The sequence below is a fragment of the Rhododendron vialii genome, chromosome 5a (genome assembly GCF_030253575.1).
Source record: "Rhododendron vialii isolate Sample 1 chromosome 5a, ASM3025357v1".
NCBI classification, from domain to species: Eukaryota; Viridiplantae; Streptophyta; class Magnoliopsida; order Ericales; family Ericaceae; genus Rhododendron; species Rhododendron vialii.
In genome coordinates this window covers 41,501,870-41,519,630 of record NC_080561.1, presented here as the reverse complement: position 1 = coordinate 41,519,630, position 17,761 = coordinate 41,501,870, and the positions used below count along the sequence as shown (strand labels likewise).

The 17,761-nt window shown below is 38.6% G+C and overlaps 2 protein-coding genes and 1 non-coding gene across 3 annotated transcripts in view; all 3 read right to left on the bottom strand.

Moving 5' to 3' along the window:
• LOC131326057 (receptor-like protein 7) overlaps positions 1 to 17,761 on the bottom strand; it is a 47,798-nt gene that overhangs the window by 5,427 nt on the left and 24,610 nt on the right. The gene's annotated exons all lie outside the window — the stretch shown is intronic.
• LOC131326061 (receptor-like protein 7) overlaps positions 1 to 17,761 on the bottom strand; it is an 85,660-nt gene that overhangs the window by 62,405 nt on the left and 5,494 nt on the right. The window lies entirely within an intron of this gene.
• Positions 10,958 to 11,067, bottom strand: LOC131328159 (small nucleolar RNA snoR100). Its single transcript, XR_009200436.1, has one exon. It is a non-coding gene; the product is annotated as a small nucleolar RNA snoR100 (small nucleolar RNA).

The following is a 17,761-nucleotide window of genomic DNA, read 5'->3' as shown; positions in this document are numbered from 1 at the left end:
TTTTAAACACTTATATGTCATAATTTATAATATTTTTTGTAATTTTGAAAACTTTGTAAGATAGACATAATCGAAACTGTCGAACAAGATTCATGTTACCTTTTTTTTGAAATTCACATTAAAAGATATAACAAATTGAAAATTGACACAAAATTCAAAAAAAGACAAAGAAAATATGACAGAGTGAGTATTTATTACTCCCGGAGGGTATGACATTTCCAACTGTAGGGAACCAATTGGGTCCCACGTTATTTGTGATCATGATTTTTGTCGTTAATGATGCACATAAACTTTTAATCATTCTCACTAAATTTTGGTATTTTTTATTTTATAGGAATCTAAAAAGTAAATATTTCATCCGTCACATTTTTCTTGTTTATTTTTTTGTTTGTCTCTTTTATGTCTTTTGCTTATATTTTTTAGTGTGAATCTTAAAAAATATGAAATTTGTATTTTATTTGATAGATTTCGATTAGTTCTATAAAACAAAGTCTTCAAAATTATGAATATAATATAGATTGAAAGATATAAGTAACTAAAAAATGAACAATGAAAATGGGGCGGCGGGAGTAATTACTCTGATCACAAGCAAAAGTAAATAATTACTTTGGTATTTTGTCGTTTTATATAAATTTTTTTTTAACTTCTTCCACATTTTATAATTAATCTTATAATTTCCCCCGTCGAAACAAATTATTAATCTCTAAAATAGGATGAAAATTTAAACAAAAAGTTATAAAACAATAAAGTAACAAAAAAATACTAGACCAAAAATTTAGGACTCAACAAATTAGGAGTGTTTTGCCTCATTAACCCAAACGAAAATGTGGCGCCAAGCAACGGAGCACTGTTCGTCTCCTCCTCCGGCTGGTTTCAGTAATTATGATCAACTAATTCCAAAGAGTTTAAGTCATTTTGTTTCCAATTACTAAGATTTGTTCATCTTAATCTTGCAAATAATAAGCACATAAATAACTATTCGAACATTTCTATTTGTGTTGTAGGTTTGATATGGAAACAATCATTAATTGATGGATTTAAAATCATTGTGCCTGATGATTTATCGATATTCAATTGAGTTGAATTTTTATGGAGTCCATACTGATATTAAGGAAAACCAACAAAATAACTGACCAAATGAGGACGAGGTTACCCACTGGTAAAGGTGAACAAAATTGGGTTGGTTTGGTAGTCTAAACTTGTGACTTAGTGATTTGCTCATTTTAAAGGTGTCAAGTCGATCTGATTCCCTTACTAGCAATTCTTGGGGTCACTTCACCATCACGCGTAATTAATGTGTGAAATTGTTGTGGGAGTGACTATAGGGAATAGTCTGAGGTGCCCGGAAGTCACCCTACATTACCAAAAAAAGAAAAGGTTCTCATTATGCATCGAATAAAAAATTACGAGTGGACCATTTTATTATATTTTTTTCTGAAACGACGAGTGGTCCATTTTACAGTTTTTACTTCTCAGATTACAAGAGGAAAACCAAAAAGAAGAATGAAAAGGAAAATTTGGAAAGCGTCTATCTGTATTTTGTAGGAAGTGGCATTTTTGTAATTGTGGTAACAACTCAGCGAGTGCAATTTTGTTCACCATTCTTAAAAGAGGGTGAACATTACCCTCATTTTTATTGATTGAAATTGTATGGATCACACTACAAAGTCATGTCATGTTTATTATGCAATACACTTTTTGGTAAGCATGCAATCACTTTATGGTGAGATCCACGCTATTTTTGTTCACCTTGTTAAGTGAAGAGTGAACAAAACTTAATTCCACCTTATGTGAAAAGGTATTGCAATCTTTCACAAAATAAACCTCTCTCAACACCTTTTCAAAAATAACCCAAACTAAAATCCATTATTTTGAAAATCTCTAACATTATACATATTCATAAATTTGTCTTCAAAGAGCAAGACTTAGGGGCTGTTTGATAAAACTGAAAACTGAAACTGAAAGCTGAAAAATTAAGTACTGAAAATTGAATGCTGAATTTTTTAAGTTGAAAAACTGTTTGATAAATATATTAAATACTGAATTAAAAAAATGATGAATTAATTTTGTTCCAATTTTCTCTTAATTTACTAACGGTCATAATCTACTTTTGGTAATTGTGGTGGTGGTGGAGTGATGGAGGTAGTAGAAGTGGTGGTGTAGTGTTGGTGGTGGTGGTGGTGGTGTAGTGATGGTAGTGGTGGTGGAGTGGCAGTGGTGGTGATGGTTGTGATGATGGTGGTAGGAGCGGTGGTGGTGTAGTGATGGTAGTGGTGGTGGTGGAGTGGTGGAGCTGGTGGTGGTGATGTGGTGGTGGTAGTGGTGGAGCTAGTGGTGGTGGTGGTGGTAGTGGAGGAAGTGGTGGTGGAGCCGGTGGTGGTGGTGGTAGTGGAGGAAGTGGTGGTGGTGGTGGAGCTGGTGGTGGAAGAAGTGGTGGAGTGGTGGTGGAGCTGGTGGTGGTGATGTGGTGGAGGAGGAATGGTGGTAGTGGAGGTGGTGGTGATGGAGTGGTGGAGGTGGAGATGGAGTGGTGGTGGTGGTGGTGGTGGTGGAGTGGTGGAGGTGTTGGTGGGAGTGGGAGTGGTATGATGGTTGAATGTAAAAACATAAAAATTCAGTCAGAATTAAGTAGCTCAAAGCTACTTAATTTTTTTCAATTTTTTGGCTTATATTTTAAGTGGTACTTAATTTGTTAAGCAATGTAAAATATGGTTATCAAACCTACTGAATCACTTATTACTTAATTGATTTAGTATTAAGTGCTGAATTTAGGTTATCAAATAAGCCCTTAGCAAGTTGTGGGCACGCGCCCCCGGAAATTCTATTTGAAAAGATCGGGCGCGGCCCCTTTTGTTGGAAGAGCGCGGCGAAACGCCTCGATTCAGAGTCGCCACTCGGGTTTTAGCGGTGAAAGCACCCAAGGAACCGAACTCGAAAACGTTTGCCACGTTTGTTTGATTTTGAAAAGGGCTTGTAGACTGGTCCGTCGTCACCTTCGATATCTGAGGTTCGGGAGCCAGGTTACGAGAGGGGAAGGGTTTTATGGCACCCCTCTCGCCCAATCCGGAGATCGGTCTCTACTCGGGCATTTTGTAAAAGCGCTTGCATTTTTTTTCTCTCATTTGATCATTTTTTAGCCAGTTAGGGCGGGGGAACAGTTAACGGGGGTTAAAACTTTAACAAGTTGTGATTTATGTGACAAAGATGCTTGTGGATGGCTTGATTGCAATGCTAAAATATAGATTGAGAACAAGCACTGAGCAAACTGGACGAATTGCAGTACGCTGCCCCGCAAAGGCCTGAGCAAGTTCTATCAGCATGCACTGGTCGAGCCACTGCATGCTGGTTTGACTTGCGCACGCCACAAGGAGACTGGCGTACTCCACTCATCTAGTTTCACAGTCCTTGTTTGCAACCCTCTGGGCTCTGGAAAAGGACCAGCGCACACCCAGGGCAAACCACGCAGTTTAATATAGCAGGATATACACAGTCACAGGCAAAATGAATGGCTTTAGGCCATGAAAGAAAGCAGAACACCCCAAAACAGTGTGGGACATAAGATAGGCCTAGCTTACGCTTCAGGTGCAAGGGCCAGTCACTGGACCCAGAGGACTACTGCCGTACGCCAGTGTGTTACTGCCGTACGCCACTTGTCATTTGATTCCAGTGTTAGGCTTTGCATCATCTGGGTTCTGGAACATGACCAGAAGGATCCCAGAGGCCTTTATATGACAGAAATGAAAAAGATAGGATATTACCACTAAACAGTTCTAAATAAGGAAAGCAGTAAACCGGTTATTAGCATGCGAAGGTGATCGACAGAAAGATAAAATAAAAGGAATGACGATCCATGATCCCCACGCCAGTTGTGCCCATACTTCCATGACTGGCGTACGGCATAGAAGTACTGGCGTGCGCCAGGTTTCATCTGATACGATTTTCATATTTTTACCATTTCAAGGCCAGGACTAGTATTGTTTACCAGCCTGGGCCCTGCTGGCTCCCCTCAGGGATCGAAAACAGAAAAGAACGTAAAGGTGATATACCTTTTTGTATGGAGGTTTGGAGGAGATATTAAGCTTATGGATTGAAGATGGAGGCTAAGAAGGTGGCTGTATGTCAGCAGGGTGTATGGAGATGGGTTGTTCTCCTTTCTCTTTCAATGGAAGAAAAGGAATAGAGAGCAAGGAGAGAGGTGAAGAAGGCTTTTTGCTTCTTAATGAGGCCAACCCCTTGCAAATGAATGCAAGGGGGGTATTTATAGAGGGGGAGTGACTGAGATCAGTCTGGTCTAAGGCCCTGTTTGGCTGTTTAAGGTAAGGTTGGAGCCTCCCATGCATTAAATGCATGGGACTTGCCTTGATGGGGGGTGTAGGAGAGAGGGGGAGCGGGCCTGGCCGAAAGCGGTCATCAGGGACACTGTGGCCGACGTCAGGGTGGCACAAAAGTCCCGCCCAAGTGGCTGGATAAAGTTGATTTGACTGGGTTTGACTGGCGTGCGCCACTAGTAACTGGCGTGCGCCAGTACAAGATGGGCCACTGGTCGATGACTGACACGTGGCAGGTGACTGGCGTACGCCTCCAGGACACTGGCGTATGCCAATTGGGTTTTGCTGGAGCTGTTTGGCTCTGGTTTGAAGGGTTTTGAAAGGTGTTTGAGAGAGGTTCGGGACGCTCAAAGCTCAACCACACCTTTGTCCTTAAACTGTTTTCGACTAAAATCATCATTGGGGAAATATAAGATCGACAAATAACGTTATCTGAACAGTCCAGAATGGGGTGTCTACACAAGTGACTTTGGAAGTCGTCTTGGGTCCCCCCTTTTCTTTTCCAATTGCAGTTAATGGTATAGGAAGACTTTGGAAGTCGTCTTGGTCCCCCTTTGAATTGAAGACTTCGAATCTACATACAACATAATGGTCAAGGTCTTTGTCTCTAGTGTTATTGTTATATATTGCTTTGCTGGTGTCCAAAATTATGGGAAATTCATGGATTTTTGTGTTTCTGTTATTATGTGATGGTCTTGTTCGATTTTTGTCAATAGGCAAGGGCGAATCGATCAAGGGTCGAAGGAACCCGGGCGACAACCCTACCCATCAGATTCCTAGTTTTTATTCAAAATATAGTAGTTGTTTCTCAAAATAAATTTAATGGTATAGAAGTTGCCCTGCTTAACTTGATTTTGAACATTCCAATACCTCCTCAACCAAGAATTTTTGGATAATTAATGCTATTTTAGTAGTACACATTAATCTTTTATGGTATTATTTTACTTTTTAAAATGGATGGCGATTCAACCAAATATTTTGCAATTATATGTAAAGATGACCAACCAATTACCGTATCTTAGTAATTAAATAGAATGCATACGAAAATGTATTCTAGTTTTTTTAGTTGTGTTGTTTTTCCGTTAATTGGAAATTTTTTGTTAACTGAAGTCATTGATGTTATTAGATAATACCTTTTAAGGCCAAGTGTTTTGCCGGGTTTTGCCGCTACAAATAGTATCAGACCTCCACCCTCATCCAAGTGGTGGGTACGTAGGATGTGGCATTCTGCCACCACAGACACTAGGAGAGATTGTTGGGACCATGCGACAAAGATGTTGGATCTATGAGGAGGAAAATTGTCTTAACTTAATCCAAGTAATTCAAGTTTTGGGAGAAGTGAGTGTTACCTTAATCCCACATCGCAGTTGGAAGCAAGAGCCTCACTCATTATATTAATACCCACCAAATGCTACATGGTTCCTTCTTAGATATACCTTTAAGGCTGAATTAATAGGCTAAAAGTGGATCCATGGTTAGTTGGGTCTAGTCATTTCATTTTTTCCATCTGAGAAGCTACTGGGATGCTGCTATATTAGAAATTTGTCCAAATGATTTCTCCATATTTGACAAGTCTGTTTTGATAGCTATATAATTGGAATGGAGGAATGGTGCTAGTAATTTCTCCATATTTGACAAGTCTACATTTTGATAGTTATAGATTTGGAATGGAGGGTTCTGTCCTTATTGTTCGATAAGAAGAGAAATAGCTCAACTTTCCATGTGAGAGTTTTAGACACTTCTTGTGGAGTTTTGAGAGCTATGTGTACGGACGAATTCTTGATAAACATTGAAAATGGTGGCCAACTCATGTGGTAGTAATTTTGTGGCCCATAGCATTGGCGTGGGTTTAAATCTCACCCTTCTTAGAGGCAAAACCGTGTTGAGAAATTGGGGCACGTGCCACCCATCTGTGTTTCAAACAAAAGAAAATTTATTTTCATGTGTAATTCGATTAGACATTTTCTGCTATTTGTATAATTTGTTTTTGTAAAAAGGGATTTGAAAAATGAACGGTTTCTATCATAAACATAATGTCTCTATGATTTCTTTTTTTTAAAAAAAATCACAAGAGTACCAAATTAACCTTGATTCTTTTTTTTACAAAAAGACAAAATTAACCAATATAAAACCCAATCACATGTCGTGACACTATGACTTTCTCTTCACACTTATTTTACGTAGAACACGTAACAACATTATCATTCTAATAAATCAATAGAACCCCTTGTAATAAATCTTGTAAACATTATCATTCTCTCTGAAAAATTGAGTAATATTTAACTCTTCAAACTCTTGGTAATTTTTTTTTAATGAAACACCTTTTAGTGAAAATTCTGTGTCCGCCACCGGGCATATCGGGATTATAGTTCTACTACAATAATCTCAATAAGAAAACATCTCTTCCACATACTCTTATCTACTCCAACAAAACCATCTTTCATTGAAGTTTAACATCAATTCCCCCCATTTGAAATCAGCAGACACGCATATGGACCCTAAATACCTTATGCCCATGATAATGGAATTTTTTTCATATTTTTTTTGGTTAAACAGGAAATCATGCAATGCAAAAGAAAAACAATGCATTTTAGCATCTTGTACTTGAAGGTCAGCGAATCGGCACACTTGTTTCTTTACCACATGATGTACTTAATCGGTGGCTCGCCCAGTTGTTGTGGACACTATCATCCGAATTGAGGAGGCTGACTAAATTTTGCGCATCGATTTCAATTTCCACTCCTATTAAGTTTCGTTGTTTCACAAAGTTTGTAAAGTAGTCGAGCCTGACTAATTTAGTTAACGAGCATCTTCAAAAGAACCGGGCCAATTAAGCCGAATATTGACAAACCGAGCCACGAGCTACTCGTGTGCAGTTTGTTTCGTTTGTAGCCCCATGATTATCTTTTATTATGTTTAAACCAAACAATTCAAAAAGATGACACCGTTATGATGACATGTTATTTGTACATTTGTTTGCCGCACATCCCATTCTACACGAAGAAGCGGTGTAGAATTTAATCTCCTATAAACTACATCAAGGTCAAGAACTTTGCCCCTAGCGTCATGTTATATCTTGCTTTATTGTTGTCTAAACTAGGGGAAATATATGGATTTTTGTGTTTCTCTTATTATGTGATGGTCTTGTTCCATTTTTGTCAATAGAAAGGGCGGACCGAGGGTCGGATGAATACAGGCGACTGCTTACATTCCTAGTTTTTATTCAAAATATAAAAGTTGTTTCCCAAAAAAATTAATATTCCTAGTTAAACCGCTGAACATGATGAATTTGAGCAATCCAACACCTCTTCAACCAAGAATTTTTGAATAAATAATGCCCACTTAGTAGTACATTTATCCTTTATGATGTTATTTTTCTTTTTGAAATGGATAGGGATGCACCAAATTGCATGCGATTATATGTAAACATGACAAATTCCGAAGTACCAAAAAAAAAAAAAACTGTAAAGATGACTATGATGACCAACCATATCTTAGTAGTTAAATAAGATGCACAGAAACATGTATTCTAGATTTTCTTTGGTCGTGTTCTTTTTTTTGGTGTTGATTGGAAATTTCTTGTGAACCAAAGTCACTGATGTTATTAGGTATACTGTATATCTTTTAAGGCCAAATGTTTAGGTCGAAAGGGGGTTCATGGTTTGCCGGATTGGGTTGTTACAATTGGTATTAGAGCCCCGCCCCAATCCAAGTGGTGGGTAGGATGCGTTTTGCCTCCACGGATACCAAGAGAGGTTGCTAAGACTATGCAATGAAAGACGTTGGATCCATGAGAGGAAAAATTGTAATATTCAAGTTTTGCGAAGAGTGAGTGCTAGCTTATTGCACATTGGTTGGAAGCAAGAGCTTTACGTAATAGATTAACATCCACCAAAGGCTACATGGTACCTTCTTAGGTATACTGCTAAGGCAAGTGTATAGGCTAAAAGAGGATCCATGCATGGTTAGTCGAGTCTGGTTATTACATTTTTTCCATCAGAGAAGCTATTGAGATGCTGCTATATTATATATTTGTTCAAGTGATTTCTCCATATTTAACTAGTCTATTTTTTATAGCTATAAATTTGGAATGGAGGAATGCTGCTATATTAGCTACATTTTTCCATCAGAGAAGCTATTGAGATGTTGCTATATTATATGTTCAAGTGATATATCCATATTTGACTAGTCTGTTTTGATAGCTATATATTTGGAATGGAGGAATTCTGCTATAGTAGCTACATTTTTTCCATTAGAGAAGCTACTGAGATGCTGCTATATTATATATTTATTCAAGTGATTTATCCATATTTGACTAGTCTGTTTTGATAGCTACATATTTGGAATGGAGGAATGCTGTTATGTACATTAGATATTTTTCAAGTGATTTTCTCTATATTTGAAGGGAGGAATCTATAGGGCTTGAAAGTAAACAATCACTTAAGCTCAAAGCTCGCAGGTTAGGCAGTGAAGATGAAATGGCCTGACCCCATTCATGCCCATTTGTTGATATATTTACCCCGTCCAAATAAAGCTCGGTAAGCCCACTAAGGTTACGAAAAAGTGTGAATAAATTTGGGTTTTCAATTTGGATTCTAGGTCTCCCATCAAAATAATAGTCCTTGGACAAATCAAGCTTCACCAACCTCGTCAAGCGCGAGAATCCCATTGGAATCTGCCCAAAAAAATCAGTGTCTGACAATTCAAATATCCTAGATTGGCGAGGATTCCAAAACTGGATGGAAACTGTCCGGAGTTGAAGCCGTTGTAAGCCAAGTTCGGCTTTTGTAGAAACTTGAGACGGAAAAGACTACTTGAGTGGTTGAATCCTCCGGAGATTGATTCCATGTTCAGGTCGAGACCTATAACACAACCGAAATGGTCATAAGTCACACCATTCCATCGACAACAATCGTTCTCTTGAGTCCAATTCACCAACTTTATGGAGGAATCTGGATCGAATTAGAGGCTGTTCTTCAATTGAAGCAACAAAGACTTTTGATCCTCTAGACATTGGCTGTGCACTGGAATGGTGATAAAGCAAAAGATTGTGAGTGTGGTGATTGAGAAAAACCAAGTAAATAGTTTAATTCTCATTTTTTTTAGTCGCGAAGAAAAACTGGTGAAAATGGTAGATGAATCGCTGATATGGGGAATGTGGCTTTGATATATTCCAATGGAGTGGCCTTTCAGCTTTGGTGTTTGCTTTGTGGACATGACTCACTATCCCAAGAACCAATTTAAAAACGTAGGCAAGTATTAAAATATGATGTCTACATTCCCCAATATATACTATAGTCTTTTTTACAATAGTACATGTAGTCATGTGTAAACTAGATTAGTTTCTCTGAGGCCCTATACATATATTTTGTGTGTGTTTCATTCTTCTTCAAAGACCAAGACTTAGGAACCAAGTCATCTTGGGTCTTCCTTTTTTGTTTTCCGGCCAATAATATATAGTTAACGGGAGGAAGCAGGAACAATGGCTATTGCACCGGCCACAAGAAGTTTAGGATCTTTGGCCCTAGCCCTTAGTCTTTTAATAATCGTTTTTCGATCTCATAGTCTTTGATTCTTGCTTTGTTGAAACCGTGTCAAACCAGTTGATGGAAAGTTGCACCACCAATGTTGATGCGTCTGTTATTTACAATGTTCTTTTATACTACAAGTTATAGGCTAAATAATTCTTTCTTCTTTTCGTCATATTTCTACAAAAAAAAGCTAGAAGTTTCACGACAGCGTCCTCTTTGAAACAGCCGTATCCAATCCCTATCCCACACCCGTGTCGGCACAGGTACTTAGCCCAAAATGTTGAATCCATATAGCAATGGTTAGGTTAGTACTCCAAAAGAACTATAGACAAATTTGTTGGATTCCTGTTCCTGTTATTATGTTACATTTTCTTGTTCATTGTGCTTCGGATGGCTAGGAAAATTTGTCAAATAAAGTTTCTTTTCATTGCTTTTTGCAGTTATCCATCCGCTACATGAAAGCACTCGAATTTGGGCGTGTGGACTCCGGCATCAAGGATAATTGATTGAAGACTTTGAATCTCTATACCACAACCATATCAAGGTCCGTAATTAGTGGCTTTGTTCCTTTTTTTCCATCTCTTGCTTTATTCAAGTAGTTAGAAAGAAGCCACAAAAGTTAGATCAAAAGACACAGCAGAAAATGCAGGACATTGACAGAGAAAGAGTAATAACACTGGTATATTATTCATATATTACCAAATTAAACTTGTGTCGCTTAACCGTGCCGTGAGGCTCGATTCTGATGCTATGAGAAGGAGAAAATCCTTGCAAGGCCATGCCTATGGTTTGTGCATCTACTCGTGGATGTTATATATGTTGGTGTCCGAAATTTAGGCAAATTCATGGGTTCATATTTCCTGTTATTATGTGCTATTGTCCATAGTGCTTCAAATTTGGATTCATTCTTATTGGGAACCATATATGTGCGTACACCATCATGGAAAAAAAATCAGATTGATCCGATACCAATACATTTGTCTTTCACAACATAGATGGACTATACAACACAACAACAATAGAACTCATGTAGTCCCCAATCAGAATTGGAGACAGACCTAATCTTTAGTAATTTGTACAAAGCCGCCCCCTTTTACTTGTTTTGCTGTGGAACCATGCCTCCAAATTAAAGCCAAATGGCATTAGAGAGGGCAGGTATAGAAACCCAATTCAATTTTTTTGCACATTACTATATGCTTCCTTCACTGATGGAGGGATGGGTACGTCCAGAAAGCTTGTTATGTGAAATTGAGAAGAAATAAACATTGGCAATGGCGTTGCAAATTTCAACAGGGATAGAAGAGCTGAAGTTATTCCTCGAGTAGTCGACATAGTATGCTGCTATTGGTATTGGGATTTCACCGCAGAGCTGATTCGATTGAAGGTCAAGGACTACAAGATAAGGAATACCATATTCCTGTTGGGACTCCACAAGGAGATTATAAGAAAGATTCAGAAAATGTAGATATCCATCACCAAGATTCCAAATCAAATTGGGTATTAACCTAGAAATTTTGTTGTTTGAAAGGTCTAAATTCCCCAGCAACGATTGGTTCGTTAAAGGAGGGAACTTTTGCAGCTTGCAAGAAGCCAATCCTAACCCTTTTAGTTGGGAAAGGATGATAAGCTAGAGTTACTAATACTTGCATTGACTGACAAGCTATTGTGTGAAAGCTCAAGCAACATAAGATTTCGAAGTCTATGGATACTTTCTAGCTGTATCGTGCCACTAAAGTTGCTGAAAGAAAGTGAGAGTTCGTGGAGACTTTGAAAATCCCAGAAGTACGCAGTAATAGGCCCTTGTAGTTTGTTACTACTCAAATCTAGTCCAACCAAAGGAGACAATGAACCATTTGGAAGAAACCCAAAAACTTCACTGAATGAATTATTCCCCAGATCAATAAATAAACAGAGAAGAAGGAATACTCATGTTGAAAGAATTAGACGATAGATATATATTTACAAGATTTTAAAGGCCTTCAAAGTAAATGGAAGGAACTGGACCTGTAAGAGAATTCTTAGAGAGGTCTATGGAAATGAGATTTGTGGATCTCTGAAACGAAGGTATGGGACCTATTAAATAGTTTGATGACAAATCTAACTCAACAAGGTGATGACTTAGGTTTGCAAATGAATTTGGAATTGATCCAGAGATAGATTCAAACCTCAGGTTGAGACCTATTGTAGAGACCCGTATTTTCAACAAAAAAAAAAAATCGTTTAAAGGTTTATTAATGTTAGACTGTCGAGTAAATGTGAAATTTGTTGAATTTATTTGATTTGGGGTCAATGTGATAGGATTAAAAATGGAGGGAGTGCAAGTGTGGTTGGTGTGTGTGTCCTAGTATATATATGTGTGTGTGTGAGGGTGTAGAGGAAAAAAATCCCCAACTCTCTTTCTCTCCTCCCGATCTCTCTCTCTCGGCTTCTCTCGTTCTCTCTCTCTCTCACACTCGAACACCCCAAAATACCTCGAACCCACCTCAATCCGCCGCAAAGTTCTCGCATTCAAGTGTTATAGAGCTTGGAAATTCGTGGGTTTGAGCTCGGAGAAGAGTATTCGGATGATTCGGAGTTTTCGGAGCTAGGGCTTGCTTGGTTGGGCTTGGATTTCGTTCTTCGACTTCGAGGTAGGGATTTCTCACAACTATTATATGTTTATGTGTTGATTTGGTGTTTGAATCGCACCCTAGATCATTGGTTTTGTTGTTGGAATTGTTCTGGTGAAATCTGAAAATCGTGCACTGAAAACCCAAGTCCTACCGGTAGGAGTTTTGGCCCTACCGGTAGAAACGCTGTCCAGTAGAGTCATTTTCGTGAAATTGTGGTCTCCTACCGGTAGGAAAATGTGTCCTACCGGTAGGAAATGAAAAATTCAGCATTTTGGCAAAACTTCGGAAGGGCATAACTTTTTCATCCGAACTTCGTTTTGGGTAAATTTTATACCGAAATTCATGTGCCGGAAGTCTACTTTCCAATGGTGGTGGTCTCACATCCAAATTCTTAATCAATAAGATTTGGTAGCCAAAATAAGATAGATATGTTCGTAGATGTTGGAAAATCCTTTTCCTTAGAATCGTTTGGGTGAGACATGGATATTCTTAGGTTCTCCTAAGTACTTAATTGAGTGGTTTGACGAGGCTAGTGGTATACTAGGCTTTATGGTGGTCGTTGGGTTCCGTATGAGTCTTATGACACCGAAACGAGGGTTTAGAGAATATAAGGAATATAGGTGGGCGAAGGTTATATGTGTTGACATACGATGTGAAAAACGAACACGTAGAACACTCTTTTGAGTTAAACAACGCTAGGCGTGGACACGCGAGACATTTCTTTGTGTTTGATATGTGGTATACCTCTTGCGTAACTTATACGATTTTACGAGTTGCAAGGTGAAAATCTATGAATCGTTGTGAGAGAATATCCTTTGATATGTGAATGCTTATATGAAGAATGAATGGTGTAATGATTATGAGTTGAATGAAGTCGGATTATCCTTATTACTATTACAACTACTACCTCTTGTGAATAAGTCTTCGTTGTGAAATCATTATATGTGATTGAGATGAATGGTTGAGTGGTGAGGTGTGTTGGAGGAATTGTGGTACGGTGACTTATGCTACGTGATGTGATTTAGTTCCTTTAGTGAGGAAGGTATTTGTAGGGAGTAGCGGGACTCCATGAATAGCCCGGAAGGAGCACTTGTTTACGCCATGTGATGTGGGATTGCAACGGTGATATATATATGAGTAAACGTAAGGGTTTATTTGATGAATATACGAGAGAAGTGATTGGTTGCTGAGACAACACCATAGAGTCATGTATCAACAGGTCTTTCTCTTTAAACATGTGACGTTATGACTAAAGCGAAGTCGAGGAGCGGATAGAGTATTCGGAATAGGGTGTTATGGTTAGCCTATAGTCTTGATGTATAGTCACGGAACTTCATTTATGTCGTCGATATTGGGACAATCACTAATCATGTTTTGTTTCTACTTTGAGATACCTTACCTTGTCTCCGTTATTCATTCTACCTGTCATCCCATTTGCATATAATGGTTGTGTAGATTTCTCTGCTGGGCTAGTGTAGCTCAACCTATCATTTTTCAGGTATGAACCCGGAGCAGTAACATAGAGCGAAGTGCATGCATTCAAGTGATATTCTCGAAAGAGGTGGTAAAAGAGACCTATGGACATTTTGATAAAATGCATTTTTTTGGGAATGTAATGGAACCTATTTTTTTTTTATGATGTAATATATTCAAACTCTTGGAGTTGGATCTGTAATTTAATGATTAGGACATGGTGAAATCTTTTGGTGTATTATGTAAGATATCGTGAGGAGTTTTATTTACAAAAAAACTATCTTTATTTATGTTAAAAATCGAGGGCATGACACCTATAACATAGCCAAAATCGTCACAAGTCACACCATATCATGGACAACAAATAATCATTGCTTTGATTCCATGTCACCAACTTAGCAGAGGGATTTGGATCGAACTGGGGGCTATTCTTCAATTGAAGCAAGAAAGACTTTTGATCCTCCAAACACTATATATATATATATACACACACACTAAATATTTCCACATTCTCACAAGAACTATGGCGTGGCGTGGTGGTTGGGTGTTATGTCTTGTACGCGGGAGGTTGTGGGTTTGAAACCTAGCGGAAATAGCCAACCGTAAGGGATTTCCTTGTTTTTTTTAAACTTTGAAGTTTAGCGATGAAATTTTTCGTCACCCATTGTTTAATTTCCTCGCCAAATTGCTACATTTGGTGACAAAAATTAATTGGCGACGAAATTTTTCATCGCCTATTGTTTAATTTCGTCTCCAAATTGCTACATTTGGCGACGAAATTTTTCGTCGCCAATGGTTAACTTTTGGTGACGAATTTTTTCGTTGCCAAAAGGAATAATCGGCGACGAATTTATTTTTTCGTCGTCGAGCTTTTTCGCGACAAACCTTCACCGACGAATTCGGGCGACGAATTTTTTTGTCGCCAATTTATTTGGCGACGAAATTAACCCTTTGATGATGAAAATTTTTCCTCACCAATTACATGTTTTCTTGTAGTGACTGGAATGGTGATAAAGCAGAAGATTGTGAGTGTGGTGATTGAGAAAAATCAGGTAAATAGTTCAATTCTCATTTTTTTTAGTCGCGAAGCAAACTGGTGAAAATGGTAGATGAATCGCTGATATGGGGAATGTGGCTTTCATATATCCCAATGGATTGGCCTTTCAGCTTTGGTGTTTGCTTTGTGGACTCGTTATCCCAAGAACCAATTTATAAATGTGGGCAAGGATTAAAATATGACGTCTACATTCCCCATTATAGTATAGTATTTTTTGCAGCTTGCTTTCCTCCTCTTCTGTCCTTCTTCCTCATGAGTTGACATGCATATTAGCACCAACTAATTAATTAATTATATACATACACGCTCCTATATACTCTACCGACCATATACGATATATATCTTTTATATTCTCCTCACTTCTCTGCACCTGCTCCCGCTTCGTCCAACTAAGATTACGACTCTTGTATAGATGGTAATGGGTTCAAACCTCAAATTGTGGACCGCATCCAAGACGAAGAGCAACCTAGACAACTCTATCATGCAGAAAAGCTCGGTGGGATACTAGCTACAACAACAAAAACCGCATTGCACCATGGCCGCCTGTTTGGTCAAAACATCTCAGGACCAGTAGCGAAAAACAGAGGTTCTTCTTGAAAAGAAAAGAAAAAAAACAGAGCTTCTAAGATGCAAACTTAGGCATAAGAGAGAAACAATCCTGGACAAGTCCGCCCAAATGCTCCGGTTTGACCTGCTTCTTGCTAAAGGCATTAAAAAGAAAACAAGAATCGGTTTCCACAATTTGATTATGAATACCAAAAAGTAATGAAAACCATAAATCGTCCCTTACTACTCAAACTCCGCAACCATGTGGGAGTTCATACGGATTGATCGCTGATAAGTTCGGATAAATTGATCTGAATGGTTGCTGAGTAAGTTCAGCATACCAGCATAGCCTGGAATCAAAATAGTGAGCAAGGGTAGGTGGCCGGGTACCAACGAACCTTCATCTCTTGCTTTGGTGAAGTGGTTAGAAATAAGCTAGTTACTCCTATATCGGCTCAAATGACTCGTGAAAGCTCTGTTGCTAAACAAAATCTACTCTTGGACTTGATTGTATTTGTACGTATAATCTGATCACTCTTTTGGGGTACTATTTCATCTGTGGGGGAAGATTCAAATTCTGTTGCGTAACAGCGGATTGAGACTCGATTCTGTGGCTATGGGAATGGGAAAATCCTTGCGACCATGCCGAGGCTAAAATCCTGAGAGCGCTAATCTTGATTTCTTATGTGGTTCATATTTTAAACTTCAAAATGAAAAACCACTTGCTTAGCGGGGGTTTTCTTTTCCTGTAGTTGTTTTATTTATTTTCTTCATGCCGGGTTTCTTTCCTCTCACGAAGCTAGCTTTTGCACCCTGGCCTCTCATGTTAATGATTGTATTTCTACACTAATCTCAGTAAAACAAAAACATCTTTTTCTACTGAGACCAAAATCACAAGAAATGTTGAACTGCTTGAATGAGGCTTAACCGATCGAGCTATGCTTCTGGGCTACAACATTGTTCATGTGATTTGTACTGTATACCTATTAGTAGTACATTGTATAGCCCTTTAATTAGGTGTTTGGGATTCCCATTGATATACTAGTTTTGGAGGGTCCAATTTAAGAGTAGATGCTTAATTCGATGTGTGTGTGCGTGCGTGAGTGAGAGAGAGAGAGAGAGAGAGAGAGAGAGAGAGAGAGAGAGAGCAGTGCGATCTTAGTTCGTGCCCTGAGCGTGAGAAGAAAGATGGGAGAAAGTAGGGATAGGAACGGGTCAGGTCGGCCCGAGTTTTGCTAAGAATATATATACACATATCCCTTTCCTTTTTGTCCAAGGAAGAGTAGAAAAAAAAAATGCACATCACGAACGGATAGGGAATTTTTTGGCGTGTACGTAGATGCCTATCCCTGATCCCCGAACGTATCTTCTATTTTATGAGTCTATGATACTGAAAACTCTCGTTTTTGATACACGAACGCTGTGCAAGGCGCGGATGCAATTGTAGGCGTTGGTTGGTTGAGTGCGGGCGTGCCAAGACTTGTAACACCTAACTTTGGATGACGATTGCCATAAATCGTGACTTTTAACTTGTAGAGCGATTGCGTGTAACCCAAAGGTTAATGATCACAAGGAGGTTCGTGGTTTGCCACACGGTTGTGGACTTAGAATCTCCTAGTCGTATAGGAAAATGGAACGTAAATCATAAACTTTATTACATCGGGATAATAAAATGGTACAAGAAAAGTAAAATTCAAACTACTTGAAGAAGTAAGTTCGAATGGGGTTGAATACAAGGTATTCGATAGTTTACTTTGCTGAAAGTAAGAAAGTGTTCGGAAGTGCTGAGCTTAATTGGTGCTGGACCCGTTTTTCTCATTTGATTCTGCTATATATAGGCAAAGCAGTAAGCTAGTTCAGGCTGAATCCGAATTTCTGCTTGCTCCACAAGCTGACAAGTGTCCCATGTTAGTCCTTCTTTTGTGCTTGTGACATCATGGGTGGTTTTCAGCAGTTGAAAGATCATGGGATGATATGGCAATTAACTCTTCACTTCCTCCTTTTATGTGAGCTTGACATGTAGCCAATTGACCTAATCAATTAGCCTTTGAACTTTAGAGGGAAATAATTGCTCACACCAAACAACCAATTCCCCTAAAATCGTGGGCTTAGCCTCTTTGATCCAAACCAGCTCCATCCTTCATGGGCTCCATTTGGCTTTAAACAAGTAATTGGGCCCAAGCATAGTAGAAAAACTATGGCCCAATAAACTTA